At 39.1% G+C, this 7,218-nt stretch overlaps 1 protein-coding gene across 1 annotated transcript in view; it reads left to right on the forward strand.

Moving 5' to 3' along the window:
* mmp16a (matrix metallopeptidase 16a (membrane-inserted)) overlaps window positions 1-7,218 on the forward strand; it is a 105,670-nt gene that overhangs the window by 90,989 nt on the left and 7,463 nt on the right. The window lies entirely within an intron of this gene.

Here is a 7,218-nt window from a genome sequence, read left to right on the forward strand (position 1 = left end):
GCCCTGCCAGTTTTTTTCTTCCGGTTCAGTTAATCGACGCTGTCCTAGTTGTGGTTGAGAGGGACCACGTTTCATTTTATTGTCATCTCATGTGTTTTATTGCCTTTTAAATGGTGAATGGTCTGCATTTATATAGCGCTTATAGTGTCTTGCCCAAGGACACTTCGACATATAACACGGAGGAGTCTGGAATCGAACCTGGGACCTCTTGATCCCAAGACGAGCGCTCTACCTCCTGAGCTAATCAATCAAAATCAAAATGGGTCCCAAGAAAGTTAGTGATAGGCAAAAGTGAAAAACATTGACAACGATGATTTAATTAAAGAAGGAAAAAAATGGATGGATGACTGTTATTGTCATTGTAATGCAGAACAAAACTTACATTTGTTTCTGGTACTGTGACTAAAATTAGTATGATAATGAGATCTATATCACAGTGACTCTGTCTCCACCTCTGGCTCAATTCCTGCTGCGGAAACTGTTTGGTTGATCAAATGATGATGATGATTGTAGTCTTTGATCATTTTTGACTGATCTACCTTGTGTAAAACATGCACCCAAACTTTGAGTCCATTTGCAACTATATTCAGCAGGATTCTTAAAAGGCAAGAATATATTCTAAAATGAAGGCCTTAATTGGAATTAAAATGTTTTAAATAAATTTTTTTAAATCTTAAAAAAAGATAACACATTAATATTAAAATATTTAGTAAAAAAAGTAATTTATCATGCATCATGATACAAATGCTTCATAATGGTAGCAGAAGGTCTTAGTAGTCTCCCAGTTTAGGGATCCATAATCTACTGAAAACATCCTTTTTATTCATTGTTTTCCTTAAATGCAATTATGGAAGGTTTTCAACTAGACCAAAATTAAAATTTAAAAACCAAATGTTTAAAATTGCCTCTATCCTCATGTGGTTTTTCTTCTTTTTTTTCCCTGACTCGGTCTTAAATTTGATTTCAAAAGGTATTCAAAAAACCCTCAAAAGTTTTGAATTGATCTTGCCTTAAGCTATAGGAACCCTGATACGGCAAATGGACAAATAGAAACCATGAAAAACCTCCAAAGGCTTCACCTATTTTACTGTTCATGGAAGGTTCTTCTCACACCAGGTGGGCCGGTGCCTATATTTGGCAGCACCTTGCTCGGAAAAAGCAGAAAAGGGGGTGCTGAGCGCTTAGGCCATCTGTACTAGGGTTTGGCAGCCAGATTCATCTGCCAATGTTTTTCCGTGATCGGTGGGAGGTTCTCACTCCCGAAGCAGATACAGGTCTGTGCAGTCACGTGCGGAGAGAATCGACCCAGATAAAAGCCGCATAATTGAGTGTGTGTCTGCACGTCGATGAATTTATATTTGGGTTGGAGATAAGATCCTAAGTTCGACCCGAATTTTAGCTCAGGGTGGGTCCAGAATGTCAATCATTGTGCTCGGGTCCGGCTAGGGTTCACTTTTTTTTTTAAATATGTTTTTAAAAGTTATTTTGTTTGAAACAACAGGAGCCTTACCTAAAAGGTAGCGCTACCCTGCTGCTACAGTTCCCAAAAAGACTCAAAAAGGCGTCGTAAAATTGTGTTTTGTTCTCGTTGAGTCTCCTTAGTTTGTATTCCTCCTTATTCTTTTTAGCATTCATTTTAGGTTGCACAACACCATACAGCAACATCACGTGGTCAGATAATACACAGAGTGCGCAACTTGATATTTTGCTACTCTCTGCTGCCATCTTGTGGGCTAAAAGTCATGAACGCAGCCTCAATCAACTCATTTCTCAAGTACAAATAAACTCCTGGTGTAGGAGTTTTGAGTATCCCGTTTTGAGAATCCTGTTTTTGCATGGAACCAAGATAAAATATTAAGCCGGTTAGGAGGTATAGCGCTCGTCTTGGGATCAAGAGGTCGCAGGTTCGATTCCCGGCTCCTCCGTATTAAATGTCGGAAGTGTCCTTGGGCAAGACACTGAATCCCTAATGCCCCCGATAAGAAGGTAGGCGCCTTGCATGGCTGACCACCTATTGGTGTGTGAGTGTGTGTGTGAATGGGTAAGTGTGAAGCACATTGTAAAGTGTTTTGGGAGGTCTTCATTGACTTGAAAGGCGCTATATAAATGCAGACCATTTACAAGGCAATAAAACACATGAGATGACAATAAAATGAAACATGGTCCCTCTCAACCACAACTGGGACAGCGTCGATTAACTAAACCGGAAGAAAAAAACTGGCAGAGCTGGAGCATGAAAACACCACATTGATATGTGAAGTGTGAAGCACATTGTAAAGCTCTTTGGGAGGTCTTCATTGACTTATAAAGCGCTATATAAATGTTGAGCATTTTCCATTTTTTATACTTTTGGCAGTTTGGGTTGAACTGTATTAAAAACAATTATTTTTCTACTATTTCTCAGGCTACACTAACAAAAAACCCGGGAGTGCGGTTGAAATCACTCTACTTTCCACTTTTTAAAGACGCCTTAGATGACGCATCCCACCTTTAAGTCATTGACTTTTGTCTTTTTTAAATACTCTTTTCAACCACCATAAATTGGTTTTTGTTTTATCTGTCTTCTAAACTCAGGGAGAAAAATGACATTAGTTTGTTTATACCTGGCAAACAAATTGAGCCATTAACAAGAAAAGAAAGGGAGGCACCTGTCCAGTTGTTTTAAAAAAAAATCCTGCGCTCATCCTGGTCTCCTGCATTTACATTTAGAGTATTTCAGTTCTCGTTTCCCTGAAAATAGCAGACATGAATAATAAATAGCATGGCAAGCTGTTACGTGCAGGCTTAAAGCCAGTTTTACATGTCATACATTTTCAGAGACATTCTGGAGTCGCTTTAAAAATGCAAAAAAGATCACCTGCTGTTTAAGGTCAAATTGATAATAACCGTATTTTTCATGCTATGAAGCGCTGTTAAAAACCCCACATTGGTCAGAAATTATGAAAGGGCACCTTATAACCTGGTGCACCTTATATAGGCTACCGAAAAATATGGTGGATAAGATTGGAAATGGCATACAGTATTTATAGGTATGCTTTACTGAACGAGGTTTTACGTTATAGTTCCGTTTTTGAGCAATGATTCATCAATCTCTATTTCATTGCAAATCACAAGATATCTTATGCAACAGGATTTGAACCTGGGCTGCGGTGGTAAGAGTCCCGACTCCACACCACTAACTTACCAGTAGTTCAAATGACGTAAATTAGTTGTACTGTATCGCAATATTTTAAATCACGATGCCATATACACTGATTTGCATAGTGCATTCTGATGGTTGAAACAGTATGTCCACGTCTTTACTTGTGCCTCAATAATATTACATAAGACAGAAATAGATTCAACAAAATACGAAATACGCTCTTTTACAAATGTATACATCTTAAACCAAGAGGTTATTGAAGCACAGGTAAAGAAGTGGAGACCGTTTAACCTATCAGAATGCACTATTCAAATCAGTGTTTCATGGACCGTGAAAAGAAAATGAGATGACAAGCTCTAATGCCTTTTCGTGTGTTATCTGTACCACTGGTTATCTCGTGGTAAAGTGTTGGCGCCCTTACTGAGTTTGATTGAAAGTGCGCATAAAAAGCATGCTAAAGTGGAAGGCCGAGTGATTAGCTCTTACCATAACAATCGTTCAAGAATCTGTCAATAAAACAGAAGTGCCCACACTTTTTAATTTGTGAATTTGTTTTAAGTTTACTTAAGTAATGTAGGTTATAAACACATTTTTATTTATTTATTGTAAAAAAATAATTAGCGAGCTTTAAGTTTTAAATTGACTTTTAAACGAGTTGCAGCTCAGTTTAATATTATTTCCTGCACTGTTAGTTTTTGGTGTAACCGAAAGATTAGTCATGTTGTGTTAAAATTCGAATGTATTTACTGTAAACAGTTTCAGAGAGCTATTAGTTTTATTTGAACTTATAACACATATTTGTTTTCGCATAATTGAATTTTACTAATGCTAATTTATAAGCTCCCAGCTCTTTGTGTTATATGTCAAAGTGTCCTTGGGCAAGACACTGAATCCCTAATGCCCCCAATAAGCAGGTAGGCGCCTTGCATGGCTGACTCCCTATTGGTGTGTGAGTGTGTGTGTGAATGGGTAAGTGTGAAGCACATTGTAAAGCACTTTGGGAGGTCTTCATTGACTTGAAAAGCACTATAGAAATGCAGAGCATTTATTATGAGTATCAGCTCCAAGTAGCAGTTATAGCCCTCCACTTAATACTAATAATCGATATCGGCTCTGGGAAACCCGTATCGGTCAATCCTTAAGACCCCAGGAGTTGTGCACAAATATACACAGTAGCTCTTACTATATTCTCAATTTCATTCTGCTGCACCACATGTTTGAAAAATACACGACTTCCGACTATTTTTGGGGACCGGTGCTCCTCATAGTGCGGGAATTATGGTAAATTATTCACATTGAAGTGTTTTTTGTCATAATTATATCCGAGGCAGTATTTCCACGTTATCTTCACTCAGCATTGCCGTCTCGACAAATAATCCCAGGGAGGGACAAGTGTTTGGAGCGAATTGTTCCTCCGGGGGGCTCGGAATCACAGATCGACACTAACTGTTTGTGACTTCCTTGTTTGCGTGACACCAGGACAATTGCCCACCCTTCGTGTTTGAAAAAGGGGGAGGAACCCCCAGCAGCTTGTTTCTGGATGACATTTGTAGTGTTGTGGTGTGATATTCGCTTTGGGGTTTGACTCCTGTTTTCCTTTTTTAAATTAATCTCCAGGGGACATCTGCTTAACGCTGCTGACAAGTGCATGGTGCAGTTCACCATTAGTGAAATTGTTCAATTATTCAAGCAGCTTGGGATGCGTGCCTGTGTAAATGCCCTGGCAGGAAGCATTCTCTTTATGCTCTTTGCTTATGAAATGAAATGATCTGCATTTATATAGCCCTTTTCAAGTCAAGACTTCCCAAAGCGCTTTACAGTGTGCTTCACATTTCCCAATAGCGGCCGTGCAGCCATGTCAGGCGCTAACCTGCTTATTGGGCGTGTTAGGGGTTCAGTGTCTTACCCAAGGACACTTCGACATGTAACACGGAGGAGCCGGGTTTCAAACTGCGATCTCTTGATACCAAGACGAGCGCTCTACCTCCTGAGCCACTGCTTATTTATTGTTATTCTATTGTTTGCACTTCAAAGCTGGCAGAAGGTGCGATTCTATTTATACTTATAACGCACAATAGTATTGTTAGGTAAAAGTCTAGCTATGAAATGAGAACACGGACGCAAATTCTTTGAGGCTTTGCAAAATGAATCATTGATTTATTTTAATCACGAATCTTAACATAGTTTGTGTTTTCTTTGACCCTTTTCAAGTTGTTGAGGATTTTATTTTCTTAACAGTGGTTTTAAAACCCTGTACAGTGGAACCTGGGTTCTCGACCATAATCCGTTCCAGAACCCTGTTCAAAAACCGATTTGTTTGATCACCGAAATCATTTTTCCCACTAAAAATAATGTAAATCGTTTTAATCCGTTCCAACACCCTGAATGTTTACCTTGAATGATTAACGTAAACATAAAGCTAACCCAGGCTAATCGTATGCCCGCGTTATCGTAATCTTCTGTACGAAAGATTACGCCAACATGAACGTGTAAAAATAAAAAAATCAGGTCGTTTACAAGTCATTTAGCACCCGGGTCTGCACAACAAGTGGTGAGCGGTTCATTGGAAAGGGGGCTCCGTTCCAACACCCCGAATGGTTACCTTGAATGATTAACGTAAACATAAAGCTAACCCAGGCTAATCGTATGTCCGCGTTATCGTAATCTTCCGTACGAAAGATTACGCTAACATGAACGTGTAAAAATAAAAAAAAAGGATAAAGAAAAGAATTATGAATAGGATTTCCTACCTTTGTGGTGGTCAGCAGAAGGCGCAGGTGGACGGTGGGGTATTCCCTAGCAAGATAAGACACTCGCACACCTCTCATATTTTGCTATTATTTCTTTCTTAAATGTAATAGTTGTACGCACTACTTTTCTTTTTTCACCTGTAGCAACTTTGCTGCTTGCACTGACTTTTTTCGGAGGCATAATAAGGGGCTAAAACACTCGTACGCTGCTCAGCATCGCACCCTAACGTACGCACTCACGCATTACCGGCGTTCGAACTCCGATTTTTTGACCGAACAGCGAAGCAAGAATTTCTCGAAATTTTTGGTCGGACTCCGATTTGTTCGAACTGACAGGCGTTCGAAAACCGAGGTTCCACTGTGTATAAAATAGGTTGTGTTGCGCGGCATTAGTAGCCAGCATTGGTGCCAATCACGGAATGGCTTGCTGCTAGCATCTATCAAACAACTTTGATATTAGTAGTGCTATTAATTATTACAACTCTTCCATGTTTACTACACCAGTTTAAAGCAAAGCAAACTACGAAATACACCTTTTCTATGAAAACTACAAAAATTTGAAAAAAATAATACAAATCGAGCAATTTATCCCTACAAAAGTGCCTCCTACCAGTCCCTGCTCGTAGCACTATGTGATTGGGAATAATGAATTGTGGCGGCAGGAGTGCAGTTCATTTTAGGAGGGCTTCAATTACACGTTTAAGCTGCCTAGATGGGGATGAAAAATGCGGCCTGTTATTCTGTTCTCAGCAATAGTTGACCAGCGGTAATGGATTGCAGCCCCAACCATCCATTTTTAGGCAGGCCAGAGCATCATGCCTCCAAACAAAATGTCCTCTGCCAGTCCCTACTCAAAACAATATGTGATTGGGGATATTGGAACACGAAAAACACGCGTTCACGTTTTGGTGGACAGAATGGCAAACATTATTATTATTATTAATATTATTATATCATTATTATTATGCAAACACACTACCTCATACGAACGTAAAATGGTACTAATGTCTGTTTCTTGCACAATGTTGACTGCACTATGTTTACTGCTCACCTTGCATAATGTTGACTATTTTTGCACTAAATGCATATTGCACAAACCCTTACGCTACCAACTGTATGTAACATCCTACATGCTGTCATTTCTTTGTGTAAATATTGTGTAAATTATAACTATAACCTTATCCTCCTTGTTTTATAACCTTATCTTCTCTGTTCCCTATCTTCTTGGTTTCTTTACCTCACTGTAACGTGTGAAACTGGAGTGTCATGCCCAATTTCGTTGTCACAATATGTTAACCCATTTTGTAACAGTGACAATAAAGCTAT

The sequence above is a fragment of the Urocampus carinirostris genome, chromosome 18 (assembly GCF_059441175.1).
Source record: "Urocampus carinirostris isolate Australia breed hairy pipefish chromosome 18, RoL_Ucar_1.0, whole genome shotgun sequence".
In the NCBI taxonomy this organism is placed as follows: Eukaryota; Metazoa; Chordata; class Actinopteri; order Syngnathiformes; family Syngnathidae; genus Urocampus; species Urocampus carinirostris.